Source organism: Triturus cristatus, chromosome 4_2 (assembly GCF_964204655.1).
Source record: "Triturus cristatus chromosome 4_2, aTriCri1.1, whole genome shotgun sequence".
In the NCBI taxonomy this organism is placed as follows: Eukaryota; Metazoa; Chordata; class Amphibia; order Caudata; family Salamandridae; genus Triturus; species Triturus cristatus.
Window position 1 is genome coordinate 842,032,040 of NC_140586.1, and position 17,805 is coordinate 842,049,844.

Genomic DNA, 17,805 nt, shown 5'->3' on the forward strand with positions numbered 1-17,805 from the left:
TGTTGCTGGGGGCGTTCCCAGCAATATTCATGGCTTTTTGACACTGCCCAGATTTACGAGAAATCGCAAATCTGAAGCAGCGTCAAAAACATACGCCTCCCTAGGGAGGAGTAAGGGAGGCACAAGAAAATATATTTATCCTCGTTTTTCATCTTTCTATGTGTGCTGCATTTTGCAGCACATATAGAAAGAGGAAAAAGCCTCTGGTGATTATTTTTGAGCAGAAAGTTTTCCCTTCCTGCACAAAAATAATCATTCCCATAAACGCAGGCACCCTTGCACCATGGTGCAGAAGTGCCTGCGTTGGCACACAGCAGCCCATTGTGCAACGGTGCAGGGAAAAAGGACAGGAATGCACCGTATCTGATAAATACGGCGCATTCCTGCCCTTTTATTTTGCCGGACAGCTGTGCAGCAGGAAGGCCTGCGGCGCTGCCCTACGGCAAGAACTCATAAATGAGGCCCTTGATCTTTAGCTGAAAATGTGACTTTGAGTAGTAGTTTCTCCTCTGGTGTCCCAAGGCCAAGATTTACTAATGTATGCAAGCCATGCAGTGCAGCATCCAGATCTGCTGCTATGGATTACGCAAGAGAGACAACACATGCAGCGACCTAGAGTGGCCTGCTGCTGGTGTCATCTCCTGCGCTGGTGCACAAGGAGGCTGCCTTGGCTGATGCGCAGACTCCCGCCACCGTGCAGAGGTGAGTGTTCACTGTCTAGTAAAGGGTCTGAACTGGAGGCATAGACAAACCTAGAATCTTCCCACACATTGCATGTATGCTATGCACCGCAGAACACAACACATGCCACGCAATCTTTTCTTTTCAGAAATGGACACATTATTCGTTCTTTACGACTGCTTCAAGTAGGCATTAGTTTCTGATGCAAAGCCCAGTCTGGCTATCTTAGTAAATTGGACGTTTGCGTCAATCAGCCACAGTAAGGTCCCTCTGGCGCACTGCAATGCAAAATGCCCAAAGCACTATTCGCACTGTGATATGCTCACATTTTCAACACAAAACAGCGTTTGTGTTGAATAAAAAATAGCACGCAGAGCTTTGTACCGACTTGAGTTGCTATGCGTTTGACTAGAGCTGACACAAAACCTTGGCCAATGTCTCTCTCTTTTACTTCTTCCTCCTCCAGTGTGCACGTTTAATTTCTTGGCATTTCACTGCATGCATTGTGGTTTAAACATTTCACCATTGTGGCTGCCTGTCTCAGGACTGTCTCCACTTTGTCTTCAACCATCTGTACAAGAGGCCCACAAACTGCACACAAAATTGCGGATGTGGCTTGAAGAGCTGTATTCAGTACCACACATCTTCAGAGCTGCAAATAGTACACCGTATGCGCCCTGCCGCTGTACGCAGTACTCCAAATGTGGTTTGCAGACCTATACACAGCACTCTATAAGTTGCCCCCAGAGCTTTGCACAGCACTTCATGTGTGGTCTTCAGAGATGTATGCACTGCATTAGATGTGACCACAATAGATACTCCATGGCAGTACTATCATTACAGATGAGACTTCAGTCTTTAGCCTTCAGAACCGGCAACCGTACCCCACAAAGGCCACAAATACACAAATAAAGTCCACCACAACCTCAGGAAATACAATACTCCGGGAGAGGCCTCAGAACTGCATACTGTGATTTCAGGTGAGATCTCAGTCTCTGGCCTTCAGAAAAGTGATGCATCGAGGCAGATGTGTCACTTTGTAAACCCCTGCACCACATTATATCTGCGTCAGGTATAATAAATGCAGGGTGGGCGTTCCCCCGCAGGAAAGCCCCTTAGAAGTGGCACAGTGAAATCTTTCACCGTGACACTTTTAGAATGCCACTGTGTCAAAACCTTATGCCTGCCTCAAAGCAGGCGTAAGGGTGATGCAGTGCAATGTGTACAGGCCCCCCCATGCATTGCTGGAGTTGCGTCATACTTACGACACAACTCAAGCAATGCATGAGTTTTGTGTCTACCGATATGCCAGGATTCCTGACACATCTGTCATCCCTTGCGACATGGTGCGCTGGGCAGCAAATACGGCGCATCCATGGTGTCGCAAGGAGGGCGCACTGAAAAGTGTTGCATCACTTCTTTACCGCAGCAATGCGACACTTCATAAATGAGGCCCCTAGCCCTCAGAACCGACCATTGTGCCCCACAGGAGGCCACAAATACACAGAGTAAGGCCACCACAACCCCATGCAATACAATGCTCCAGCAGAGGGCTCAGAACCGCACACCATGATTACAGGTGAGACCTCCGTCTCGGGCCTTCAGAACCGGCCACCGTACCCCACAGATACACAAATAAAGCCCACCACAATCCCAGGCAATACAATACACCTGGAGAGGGGCTCAGAACCGCACACCATGATTACAGGTGAGCACTCAGGGCCCGATTCACAGAACAAATTTAAGACTAAATCCTAAACTTAGTACCATTCTGGTATTCACAGAATGCACCTAGTACTTCTGGTATTCACAGAATGAACTTACTACTTTTGCTATTCACAGAATGAACTTAGTACTTTTGCTATTCACAGAATGGATTTACGACTCCTAAACTTACGTCCGCACTCGGGCCGGAAATTCCGGCCCGGAGGCGGAGCTTCCGGCCCGGAGGCGGGGCTTCCGGCCCGGAGGCGGAGCTTCCGGGCCGGAGGCGGAGCTTCCGGCCCGGAGGTGGAGATTTCAGCCATAGCTAAATCGGCCGGAATCCCCACCTCCGGGCCGGAAGCTCCGCCTCCGGCCCGGAAGCCCCGCCTTCGGGCCGGAAGCTCCGCCTCCGGGCCGGAAGCTCCGCCTCCGGGCCGGAATTTCCGGCCCGAGTGCGGACGTAAGTTTAGGAGTCGTAAATCCATTCTGTGAATAGCAAAAGTACTAAGTTCATTCTGTGAATAGCAAAAGTACTAAGTTCATTCTGTGAATACCAGAAGTACTAGGTGCATTCTGTGAATACCAGAATGGTACTAAGTTTAGGATTTAGTCTTAAGTTTGTTCTGTGAATCAGGCCCCCAGTCTCTAGCCTTCAGAACCGGCCACCGTACCCCACAGATACACAAATAATGCCCACCACAACCCCCGGCAATACAATGCTCCAGCAGAGGGCTCAGAACCGCACACTATGATTACAGGTGAGACCTCCGTCTCTGGCCTTCAGAACCGGCCACCGTACCCCACAAATACACAAAGAAAGTCCACCACAACTCAATGCAACACAAAACTCCAGCAGAGGGCTCAGAACTGCACACTGTGATTACAGTTGAGACCTCCACCACTAGCCTAAGAACTGCCCACTGTACCCCGCAAGGGCCACTAATACACAGAGCAATTCCAAAACCTAAGACAATACAATACTCCAGGAGAGGGGCTCAGAACTGCATACTGTGATTAAAGGTAAGACCTCCATCTCTAGGGGCTAATTTATGAGCACTCAGTCTCTAGCCTTCAGAACCGGCCACCATACCCCACAGATACACGAATAATGCCCACCACAGCCCCAGGCAATACAATACACCGGGAGAGGGGCTCAGAACCGCACACCATGATTACAGGTGAGACCACAGTCTCTGGCCTTCAGAACCGGCCACCGTACCACACAGATACACGAATAATGCCCACCACAACCCCAGGCAATACAATACACCGGGAGAGGGGCTCAGAACCGCACACCATGATTACAGGTGAGACCACAGTCTCGGGCCTTCAGAACCGGCCACCGTACCCCACAGATACACAAATAAAGCCCACCACAACCCCCGGCAATACAATACACCGGGAGAGGGGCTCAGAACCGCACACCATGATTACAGGTGAGCACTCAGTCTCTAGCCTTCAGAACCGGCCACCGTACCCCACAGATACACAAATAATGCCCACCACAACCTCAGGCAATACAATGCTCCAGCAGAGAGCTCAGAACCGCACACTATGATTACAGGTGAGACCTCCGTCTCTGGCCTTCAGAACCGGCCACCGTACCCCACAAATACACAAAGAAAGTCCACCACAACTCAATGCAACACAAAACTCCAGCCGAGGCCTCAGAACTGCACACTGTGATTACAGTTGAGACCTTCACCACTAGCCTAAGAACTGCCCACTGTACCCCACAAGGGCCACTAATACACAGAGCAATTCCAAAACCTAAGACAATACAATACTTCAGGAGAGGGGCTCAGAACTGCATACTGTGATTAAAGATAAGACCTCCATCTCTAGGGGCTAATTTATGGGCACTCAGTCTCTAGCCTTCAGAACCGGCCACCATACCCCACAGATACACAAATAATGCCCACCAGAACCCCAGGCAATACAATACACCGGGAGAGGGGCTCAGAACCGCATACCATGATTACAGGTGAGCACTCAGTCTCTAGCCTTCAGAACCGGCCACCGTACCCCACAGATACACAAATAATGCCCACCACAACCCCCGGCAATACAATGCTCCAGCAGAGGGCTCAGAACCGCACACTATGATTACAGGTGAGACCTCCGTCTCTGGCCTTCAGAACCGGCCACCGTACCCCACAAATACACAAAGAAAGTCCACCACAACTCAATGCAACACAAAACTCCAGCCGAGGCCTCAGAACTGCACACTGTGATTACAGTTGAGACCTTCACCACTAGCCTAAGAACTGCCCACTGTACCCCACAAGGGCCACTAATACACAGAGCAATTCCAAAACCTAAGACAATACAATACTTCAGGAGAGGGGCTCAGAACTGCATACTGTGATTAAAGATAAGACCTCCATCTCTAGGGGCTAATTTATGGGCACTCAGTCTCTAGCCTTCAGAACCGGCCACCATACCCCACAGATACACAAATAATGCCCACCAGAACCCCAGGCAATACAATACACCGGGAGAGGGGCTCAGAACCGCATACCATGATTACAGGTGAGCACTCAGTCTCTAGCCTTCAGAACCGGCCACCGTACCCCACAGATACACAAATAATGCCCACCACAACCCCCGGCAATACAATGCTCCAGCAGAGGGCTCAGAACCGCACACTATGATTACAGGTGAGACCTCCGTCTCTGGCCTTCAGAACCGGCCACCGTACCCCACAAATACACAAAGAAAGTCCACCACAACTCAATGCAACACAAAACTCCAGCAGAGGGCTCAGAACTGCACACTGTGATTACAGTTGAGACCTCCACCACTAGCCTAAGAACTGCCCACTGTACCCCGCAAGGGCCACTAATACACAGAGCAATTCCAAAACCTAAGACAATACAGTACTCCAGGAGAGGGGCTCAGAACTGCATACTGTGATTAAAGATAAGACCTCCATCTCTAGGGGCTAATTTATGAGCACTCAGTCTCTAGCCTTCAGAACCGGCCACCATACCCCACAGATACACGAATAATGCCCACCACAGCCCCAGGCAATACAATACACCGGGAGAGGGGCTCAGAACCGCACACCATGATTACAGGTGAGACCACAGTCTCTGGCCTTCAGAACCGGCCACCGTACCACACAGATACACGAATAATGCCCACCACAACCCCAGGCAATACAATACACCGGGAGAGGGGCTCAGAACCGCACACCATGATTACAGGTGAGACCACAGTCTCGGGCCTTCAGAACCGGCCACCGTACCCCACAGATACACAAATAAAGCCCACCACAACCCCCGGCAATACAATACACCGGGAGAGGGGCTCAGAACCGCACACCATGATTACAGGTGAGCACTCAGTCTCTAGCCTTCAGAACCGGCCACCGTACCCCACAGATACACAAATAATGCCCACCACAACCTCAGGCAATACAATGCTCCAGCAGAGAGCTCAGAACCGCACACTATGATTACAGGTGAGACCTCCGTCTCTGGCCTTCAGAACCGGCCACCGTACCCCACAAATACACAAAGAAAGTCCACCACAACTCAATGCAACACAAAACTCCAGCCGAGGCCTCAGAACTGCACACTGTGATTACAGTTGAGACCTTCACCACTAGCCTAAGAACTGCCCACTGTACCCCACAAGGGCCACTAATACACAGAGCAATTCCAAAACCTAAGACAATACAATACTTCAGGAGAGGGGCTCAGAACTGCATACTGTGATTAAAGATAAGACCTCCATCTCTAGGGGCTAATTTATGGGCACTCAGTCTCTAGCCTTCAGAACCGGCCACCATACCCCACAGATACACAAATAATGCCCACCAGAACCCCAGGCAATACAATACACCGGGAGAGGGGCTCAGAACCGCATACCATGATTACAGGTGAGCACTCAGTCTCTAGCCTTCAGAACCGGCCACCGTACCCCACAGATACACGAATAATGCCCACCACAACCCCAGGCAATACAATACACCGGGAGAGGGGCTCAGAACCGCACACCATGATTACAGGTGAGACCACAGTATCTGGCCTTCAGAACCGGCCACCGTACCCCACAGATACACGAATAATGCCCACCACAGCCCCAGGCAATACAATACACCGGGAGAGGGGCTCAGAACCGCACACCATGATTACAGGTGAGACCACAGTCTCAGGCCTTCAGAACCGGCCACCGTACCACACAGATACACGAATAATGCCCACCACAACCCCAGGCAATACAATACACCGGGAGAGGGGCTCAGAACCGCACACCATGATTACAGGTGAGACCACAGTCTCGGGCCTTCAGAACCGGCCACCGTACCCTACAGATACACAAATAAAGCCCACCACAACCCCCGGCAATACAATACACCGGGAGAGGGGCTCAGAACCGCACACCATGATTACAGGTGAGCACTCAGTCTCTAGCCTTCAGAACCGGCCACCGTACCCCACAGATACACAAATAATGCCCACCACAACCTCAGGCAATACAATGCTCCAGCAGAGAGCTCAGAACCGCACACTATGATTACAGGTGAGACCTCCGTCTCTGGCCTTCAGAACCGGCCACCGTACCCCACAAATACACAAAGAAAGTCCACCACAACTCAATGCAACACAAAACTCCAGCCGAGGCCTCAGAACTGCACACTGTGATTACAGTTGAGACCTTCACCACTAGCCTAAGAACTGCCCACTGTACCCCACAAGGGCCACTAATACACAGAGCAATTCCAAAACCTAAGACAATACAATACTCCAGGAGAGGGGCTCAGAACTGCATACTGTGATTAAAGATAAGACCTCCATCTCTAGGGGCTAATTTATGGGCACTCAGTCTCTAGCCTTCAGAACCGTCCACCATACCCCACAGATACACAAATAATGCCCACCAGAACCCCAGGCAATACAATACACCGGGAGAGGGGCTCAGAACCGCATACCATGATTACAGGTGAGCACTCAGTCTCTAGCCTTCAGAACCGGCCACCGTACCCCACAGATACACGAATAATGCCCACCACAACCCCAGGCAATACAATACACCAGGAGAGGGGCTCAGAATCGCACACCATGATTACAGGTGAGACCACAGTCTCTGGCATTCAGAACCGGCCACCGTACCCCACAGATACACGAATAATGCCCACCACAACCCCAGGCAATACAATACACCAGGAGAGGGGCTCAGAACCGCACACCATGATTACAGGTGAGCACTCAGTCTCTAGCCTTCAGAACCGGCCACCGTACCCCACAGATACACAAATAATGCCCACCACAACCCCATGCAATACAATACACCGGGAGAGGGGCTCAGAACCGCACACCATGATTACAGGTGAGACCACAGTCTCTGGCCTTCAGAACCGGCCACCGTACCCCACAGATACACAAATAATGCCCACCACAACCCCCGGCAATACAATACACCGGGAGAGGGGCTCAGAACCGCACACCATGATTACAGGTGAGACCACAGTCTCGGGCCTTCAGAACCGGCCACCGTACCCCACAGATACACGAATAATGCCCACCACAACCCCCGGCAATACAATACACCGGGAGAGGGGCTTAGAACCGCACACCATGATTACAGGTGAGACCATAGTCTCGGGCCTTCAGAACCGGCCACCGTACCCCACAGATACACAAATAATGCCCACCACAACCCCCGGCAATACAATACACCGGGAGAGGGGCTCAGAACCGCACACCATGATTACAGGTGAGACCACAGTCTCTGGCCTTCAGAACCGGCCACCGTACCCCACAGATACACAAACAATGCCCACCACAACCCCATGCAATACAATACACCGGGAGAGGGGCTCAGAACCGCACACCATGATTACCGGTGAGACCACAGTCTTGGGCCTTCAGAACCAGCCACCGTACCCCGCAGATACACAAATAATGCCCACCACAACCCCCGGCAATACAATACACCGGGAGAGTGGCTCAGAACCGCACACCATGATTACAGGTGAGACCACAGTCTCTAGCCTTCAGAGCCGGCCACCGTACCCCACAGATACACAAATAATGCCCACCACAACCCCCGGCAATACAATACACCGGGAGAGGGGCTCAGAACCGCACACCATGATTACAGGTGAGACCACAGTCTCTGGCCTTCAGAACCGGCCACCGTACCCCACAGATACACAAATAATGCCCACCACAACCCCATGCAATACAATTCACCGGGAGAGGGGCTCAGAACCGCACACCATGATTACAGGTGAGACCACAGTCTCTGGCCTTCAGAACCGGCCATCGTACCCCACAGATACACAAATAATGCCCACCACAACCCCCGGCAATACAATGCTCCAGCAGAGGGCTCAGAACCGCACACTATGATTACAGGTGAGACCTCCGTCTCTGGCCTTCAGAACCGGCCACCGTACCCCACAAATACACAAAGAAAGTCCACCACAACTCAATGCAACACAAAACTCCAGCAGAGGCCTCAGAACTGCACACTGTGATTACAGTTGAGACCTTCACCACTAGCCTAAGAACTGCCCACTGTACCCCACAAGGGCCACTAATACACAGAGCAATTCCAAAACCTAAGACAATACAATACTCCAGGAGAGGGGCTCAGAACTGCATACTGTGATTAAAGATAAGACCTCCATCTCTAGGGGCTAATTTATGAGCACTCAGTCTCTAGCCTTCAGAACCGGCCACCGTACCCCACAGATACACGAATAATGCCCACCACAACCCCAGGCAATACAATACACCGGGAGAGGGGCTCAGAACCGCACACCATGATTACAGGTGAGCACTCAGTCTCTAGCCTTCAGAACCGGCCACCGTACCCCACAGATACACAAATAATGCCCACCACAACCCCATGCAATACAATACACCGGGAGAGGGGCTCAGAACCGCACACCATGATTACAGGTGAGACCACAGTCTCTGGCCTTCAGAACCGGCCACCGTACCCCACAGATACACGAATAATGCCCACCACAACCCCCGGCAATACAATACACCGGGAGAGGGGCTCAGAACCGCACACCATGATTACAGGTGAGACCACAGTCTCGGGCCTTCAGAACCGGCCACCGTACCCCACAGATACACAAATAATGCCCACCACAACCCCCGGCAATACAATACACCGGGAGAGGGGCTCAGAACCGCACACCATGATTACAGGTGAGACCACAGTCTCTGGCCTTCAGAACCGGCCACCGTACCCCACAGATACACAAACAATGCCCACCACAACCCCATGCAATACAATACACCGGGAGAGGGGCTCAGAACCGCACACCATGATTACCGATGAGACCACAGTCTCGGGCCTTCAGAACCGGCCACCGTACCCCACAGATACACAAATAATCCCCACCACAACCCCAGGCAATACAATACACCGGGAGAGGGGCTCAGAACCGCACACCATGATTACAGGTGAGACCACAGTCTCGGGCCTTCAGAACCGGTCACCATACTCCACAGATACACGAATAATGCCCACCACAACCCCATGCAATACAATACACCGGGAGAGGGGCTCAGAACCGCACACCATGATTACAGGTGAGACCACAGTCTCGGGCCTTCAGAACCGGCCACCGTACCCCACAGATACACAAATAATGCCCACCACAACCCCCGGCAATACAATACACCGGGAGAGGGGCTCAGAACCGCACACCATGATTACAGGTGAGACCACAGTCTCTGGCCTTCAGAACCGGCCACCGTACCCCACAGATACACAAATAATGCCCACCACAACCCCATGCAATACAATTCACCGGGAGAGGGGCTCAGAACCGCACACCATGATTACAGGTGAGACCACAGTCTCTGGCCTTCAGAACCGGCCACCGTACCCCACAGATACACAAACAATGCCCACCACAACCCCATGCAATACAATACACCGGGAGAGGGGCTCAGAACCGCACACCATGATTACAGGTGAGACCACAGTCTCGGGCCTTCAGAACCGGCCACCGTATCCCACAGATACACGAATAATGCCCACCACAACCCCCGGCAATACAATACACCGGGAGAGGGGCTCAGAACCGCACACCATGATTACAGGTGAGACCACAGTCTCGGGCCTTCAGAACCGGCCACCGTATCCCACAGATACACGAATAATGCCCACCACAACCCCCGGCAATACAATACACCGGGAGAGGGGCTCAGAACCGCACACCATGATTACAGGTGAGACCACAGTCTCGGGCCTTCAGAACCGGCCACCGTACCCCACAGATACACGAATAATGCCCACCACAACCCCCGGCAATACAATACACCGGGAGAGGGGCTCAGACCCGCACACCATGATTACAGGTGAGACCACAGTCTCTGACCTTCAGAACCGGCCACCGTACCCCACAGATAAACAAATAAAGCCCACCACAACCCCCGGCAATACAATTCACCGGTAGAGGGGCTCAGAACTGGGCAAAGAGCTCGGAAGAGAACTCAGACCCGGACTCAAAACCCCAAACTTGTCAAGAGGTGTCCGGTGGTAAGACGGGATCTCAGCTTTAACTGGTCACATCCTTTCCCATCACCGCCAACATCAACGTCCCTGCACAAACAGAACACTCTATTGGTCACTGGAGGTGGGGGCCCTTCCACAGCGGCCCCCCCCCCCCGCGCTATTTTTCTCTTTTACTTTTTCTCTTTTCATGTGAAATGTGTCTCTTTTTTGCCTGTGATAAAGGGACGGGGGAGAGCTGGGCAGCTTTCGCTGGGGTTTCCTTTAACCTCGGTGGCCGCAGAACAAACGTTTGCAAACTGCATTACTTCCACTTTGTGTGAAACACGGCCGGGACTTTTAAGTAAATGCATCTCGGTACCCTCACACACAGGCACACACACAAACACCCCCAGCCCCGGCTCCTCTGTCCTCCCTCCCAGCATGCACAAAACACAGAAGAAACAACAAAAAGGCCCCGGACAAGAGAAAGGGCCGTTTCTGGACACGCCACCTGCTATCCCCCATCCGACAATACCGCCATATAAAGGGCCTTACATTCTTTAAGGCGCATTCTCTGTCCACAAAGGCAGGCAGAAAGACATTACGATCCTCGTTAATCCCAGGGCAGGCGGTGGGTGGCGGCCTGTCTCTCCAAGGTGGTGTCCATCGCGGACAATGCGCGAGCATGTACGGCGGGGGCCCCATTGTGCGCCGGGGGAGGGGGTCGGAGGGCCTGCCGGGATAAGAGCACGGGGACACGCTGGGGGAGCAAAGACATTTCATTTAATCTTGGTAAACATCCTTTACACCGCACAGCCACACACACGTCGCTTGGACGGCGGCCTGCGCGCCTTATCGCATTTGTTCGTTGCCCAATGGGAATGAATGGTCGTAGGGAGGAGGCAAGCAGAGTACGTTGGGAACAGTGATGTAGTATGTGGGTAGGGAAGAGACTTTTAGTATAGGTAGGGCAGAGACGTAGTATAGGTAGGGACGAGAGATGCGGTGTAAGCAAAGAAGAGACATATAGTAAACGTATGGAAGAGAGATGCAGGATATATACGTAGGAAAGAGAGATGTAGCTCATAGGTGGGGGTGGGAGATGTAACCCAGGTTAGGAAGATACAAGCAGCACCGACAGGGGAGACACATGCAGTGTAGGTGGCAAAGAGTGATGTAGCATATAAAGGGGAGACACATGCAGTGTAGGTAGCAAAGAGTGATGTAGCATATAAAGGGGAGACACATGCAGTGTAGGTGGCAAAGAGTGATGTAGCATATAAAGGGGAGACACATGCAGTGTAGGTGGCAAAGAGTGATGTAGCATATAAAGGGGAGACACATGCAGTGTAGGTGGCAAAGAGTGATGTAGCATACGTAGGGGAGACACATGCAGTGTAGGTAGCAAACAGTGATGTAGCATACGTAGGGGAGACACATGCAGTGTATGTAGCGAGGAGATGTTGCACATACAGGGAAGGTCACGGTAGGGAAAGGGCGTGTAGTGCAAGTACGGAAGAGAGATGTCGCATATAGGAAGGGGGCACACATGCAGCATCGGTAGGGGAGACACATGCAGAGTAGGTAGCGAGGAGAGATGTTGCATAGCTAGGGAAGAGACATGCAGTGTAGGTAGGGAAGAGAGATGTAGCATATAGGTAAGGAAGAGACATGCAGTACAGAGTCGGGAAGAGAGATATTGTATAAAGGTAGGAAAGACGCATGTAGCAGGGGAGAGACGCTGTGTAGGTAGGTAGGTAAGGAAGACATCCAGTATAGGCAGGGAAGAGAGATGTAGTATATTGGTAGGGAAGAGACATGTACCACCAGCACAGAAGAGACATGTAGTGTAGGTAGGGAAGAGACATGGATTGGAGGTAGGGAAGAGACATGTAGTGTAGGTAGGGAAGAGACATGGATTGCAGGTAGGGAAGAGACAGGTAGTATAGGTAGGGAAGAGAGATGTAGTATACAGGTGGGGAAAAGACATGTAGTGCAAGTACGGAAGAGAGATGTAGCATATAGGTAGGAAAGACGCATGTAGCGCCGGTAGGGGAGAGATATGTAGTGTAGGTAGGTAAGGAAGACATGCATTGAAGGGGCGGGGTCACCAGACTGTCCTTAGTGTCGGGGGCTTTCCACAGTGGCAGGAAAAGGAGAATGTTTCTACACAGAAGGCCAACTTGCATCCTCTACTCATTCATTGAAGGGTTGTTCGGGGGAGGGGGTGGGAGATGGTACAGAGGTAAAGAAGGTAAGCTTTACCCCTCCCGTCCCACCATGCATGTCCCTCATTCCATCTGCCCTTGTAATACTACCAGAGGAAGGTCTTGTCAGCCACATGGTGACACAAATGGCACTACGCAGGTCAAAATGGCCACCACTCTCTTTCGACCAATCGAGGAAGATCCAAGCCTCAGCGTTTGTGAGGGCACCAGATGCACATAAAATGCGGTAGAATATTATGAGCCTCACGACTGCGCGAGTCAGCCAGGCTCGGTGTGCACATGAAAACTGAGCATGTGATCCACCTTTGTAGGATGACAATGTGCAGCTAGAAATACCATGTAGGGTGGGGTCTGCCTGTACTCAGCACACCTTGTCTAGTGGCAAATTCTAAAAAGTCAGATGTCTCTGTAAGATCCTTTGCTGACATTTACATTTCAAATATATTTAGAAAAATTGAAGCACGTGACTTGTACACCCAATCTTTTCAATATTATGACATCTCTTGATTTCTCTGCAGTTTAGTAACAATACTAACAACTCTGTTCTAATCTGAGTTTTGGTTTTAGTTAGTTAGTCTAGAAAAATAAAGTTATTTTTTTCCCTAGAACAGCAAGCATTGACTAGCAGCCATTTAACCCAGAATGCAATGGGTGCATCAAACAGCCAGTGCAATCTGTGCGTCAGTGGAATCTTTTTCTTTAGGACGCCAATCAAATGTTAGTGGCACTTTATACCCCAGAGTGGCAAGCATAGATTAAAGTCAACTTTTATCTAGAAACCTATTCCTCCATTAGCATTAGCATTTACCCCAGAATGTCAATTCTATATAGGTGCATGTCACTTTTTACCCTTAACTGGCAATGATGGATTAATGGCACTTTCCACCTTAGAATAATGATCAATGATTAAGATTTCTTTTTACCCTGGAATGCCAATCACAGATTAGGGGATCCTTTTACTCAAGGAAGCGACCCATCTATTAGCATTATTGTCTACCCCAGAATAGCAGTCATAGATTATCACTTCATATTCCAGAATTGCAATCATAAACCAACAAACAGTACTCTTTACCCTAAAATGGCAATCATATATTAAATTCTCTGTTTACTTCAGAATAGCAATCATACAGTAAAGTCACTTTTTACCTAAGGTAGCCAATCATCAATTAGAATCCTCTTTCACCCTCCAATAAAAATCCCAGATTAATATAACTTTTTATTCCAGACTGGCAAAAGGAGATTATCGTTAACAATTAAACAGTAGAAGGCATATTTTTCATAATAAATAGATTAATTTTTATAACAGTACACTCCTTAAATCGCGAGGTTTCAACAATCACTAGTCCACTATGGCAAAAAATAATATTAGAAAATCCTAAAATATTAACCCGGAAGCGCAAGGAATCAAAGACATACAGACTATGGCCAATTCGGCCACAGAAAGGGATCCATGAATCACAAAATACCTGCTGGTCAAAGTTGAGGCAATGAACTTTAGATTGTTAGGACCACCATTCTGCTGATTTCTAGAGATAAATCTTTTTTGCTATCAATGGAGGTGATTAGTGAAGCATAAGATTTAAAGTGTGTACTGTTATGAAATAAATATGATTACAGTTTTTTCAGCATACTGTTCAATTGCTAAAATTGAGTCAATATGCAGGGGCACTTTATAGGGTGGTGGAGAGCCCTGTTCAAGTCATTCTACCAGAAGAATCCACATTATAATTAAAGATTTATTTTGCTTTTTGCCCCAGAATGGCAATCACAGAAATTCACTATTTTTACCCCACATTGGCAATCATACACTAAAGTCACGTTTAACCCCAAATTGTCAGTCCTAGATGAATGTCACCTTTCACCACAGAAGAATAAACATAGCTTAACATTACTTTTATCATCGAAAGAGAATCATGGAATAGTGGCACACAACTTTGCGGCTCATTGAACGTTGACTCTGTTACCCATGCAACTCCGAGTTCTGTTCTTGGCAACAACCCGTTTTTTAACGGCATTCTCCAGCCCCCCCTCCCTCCTAGCCCCGGCGGCTGCACCCGGAGCCAGCTCCTTTGTTATTTTGTTGTTTTTGAACTTTTTCACATGCTTCCTCCATCTTGTGTTTATGCTACTCTGTGCCCGAGACATGGGTCCAGCATCTTGACGGTCCCTGCCTGATTCTCTGGCCGTCCTTGATTCGCCTGTCGGACCTTTTCTCCCTAGGTCCCCTTCACCCCTTCTCATTTTGTTCCACCCTCCACGACCCTGGGGAGTTATGATTGTTGATCTCCAGCCGGTCAGTTGTTACCCTGAACTTGTACCTTCTGTTGCCGATTTATCTGACCTAATTGCTTTTCTTCCCCAGCCACTGACTCTTCCCCCTTTTCCTCTTTTTTCTCCTTGGACTTGTTCTTTGTGTTTTGTTACTATGCCCTTTTTTTAATTGATGTAACTGTGAAACTTTATTGCTATGGTACTCATGTAAAGCGCTCTGATACCTCCGGGTCTAGCCAGCACCATATAAAACTCAATAAAAAAATAAATAAATAAATAAACATTTTATCACAGAAAGGCAATCAGAGACTAACCTCACTTTTTAACCCAGGATGGCAATCACAGATTGTCACTTTTCGGCTTAGAATAATATTCATGCATTAATTTCACCTGTGTCCAAAGAATAACAATCATAGATTAACAATGTTATTCTAGGGTGAACAGTGACATTAATACAATCATTGCTATTTTAGGGTAAGAAGTGACATTACTCTATGATCGTCCGTCTGGGGTAAATGATAACACTAGCAGATGATTAGCGTCCTAGATGAACATATCTTTTTATCCCAGAATGGCAATCATAGTATGTTATTACCCTAAAATAACAATCAGAGGCTAATGCCGCTTTTTACCCTAAAATAACTACAGATTAACATCACATGTTACCCTGAATGACAATTGTCAAGCACTAGTACTTCCAATGACCCTCCACTGCTTGGAATACCAGGAAAACTCTCCCTAGTCTCAAACCAGCAGGGAGGGGAATGGGATGGAAAAGACAAAAGAGAGACTGACTGCCTCAGCGATTTGATCCCACCTTCTATCTCCTAGATCTTAGATTTCTCCTGTTCATTTTCCCTGTCCCTCCCTAGAGGTTCCAGAAGGTCTTGAAGGTGAGTTTGGTTCCCCACCTAAAATTAAATACTAATACACTCGAATTCTCTGCGTGCAATAGTTCACATAACATTGTCCACATACTACTTTTTAACATTTTACCTAGTTTAAATACTATGACTGTACCTATATATATATATTTTGCTAAGGCTTAACTTCTCTCTTGTAGCATATTTTAAGGCTTTTCCTTTGCAGAACTGTTTGTCTTATTCTGCTACCTCAGCTGGTGGAGTTCCTTAATTATGTGCGTTTGACTGGACTTCTCTTCCTTAACTGTCCTTAATCTATGAACTTGCCATTGTCATATTATATAGTCATTTCTTATACCCATGGTTCTTTAAAATAAGTCCTTACTGACTTTCTTCAGATATCCTTCTTCTTTGTAGTCTCTCTTGTCTTTTATCATCTATTTATTTATTTATTCTTGGAATTTTTATATGGCGCGGCCATGTCCCGAAGGCATCAGAGTACTTTGCAACACACAGAATACAGGACTACAGTGGATTACAGTAATAGTAGTTAAACTGGGACGTTTACAAATGTGGATGTGTACAGGAGTTACCACAAGAAACAGTTACAAAAATTGGGCAGCGGACATACACAGTTGAAGCATCGATTTAGATGGTTGAATCATATAAGGAAGGCAGATCAGGGTGCAGTGGAGAGAGGACATAAATCTGGTCGAGGGCGAATTAATCAAGATGTCTGTTAAATAGGAGGAGCTTGAAGTCATTTTTGACGGATGCTAGGCAGGTGGTTAGACTGTGGAAATGTGTAATATTTTACTTAGCATGTACAAAAGCCATTTTGGATATGGTGTCCATTTAAGTTTCCTTCGTAATTCTTTCGTCTTTTCACTCTGCTTGTGTTATCTATTTTAGTTGACTTTCTGACTCAGCTAGACATCCAGTATAGGCAGGGAAGAGAGATGTAGTATATTGGTAGGGAAGAGACATGTACCACCAGCACAGAAGAGACATGTAGTGTAGGTAGGGAAGAGACATGGATTGGAGGTAGGGAAGAGACATGTAGTGTAGGTAGGGAAGAGACATGGATTGCAGGTAGGGAAGAGACAGGTAGTATAGGTAGGGAAGAGAGATGTAGTATACAGGTGGGGAAAAGACATGTAGTGCAAGTACGGAAGAGAGATGTAGCATATAGGTAGGAAAGACGCATGTAGCGCCGGTAGGGGAGAGATATGTAGTGTAGGTAGGTAAGGAAGACATGCATTGAAGGGGCGGGGTCACCAGACTGTCCTTAGTGTCGGGGGCTTTCCACAGTGGCAGGAAAAGGAGAATGTTTCTACACAGAAGGCCAACTTGCATCCTCTACTCATTCATTGAAGGGTTGTTCGGGGGAGGGGGTGGGAGATGGTACAGAGGTAAAGAAGGTAAGCTTTACCCCTCCCGTCCCACCATGCATGTCCCTCATTCCATCTGCCCTTGTAATACTACCAGAGGAAGGTCTTGTCAGCCACATGGTGACACAAATGGCACTACGCAGGTCAAAATGGCCACCACTCTCTTTCGACCAATCGAGGAAGATCCAAGCCTCA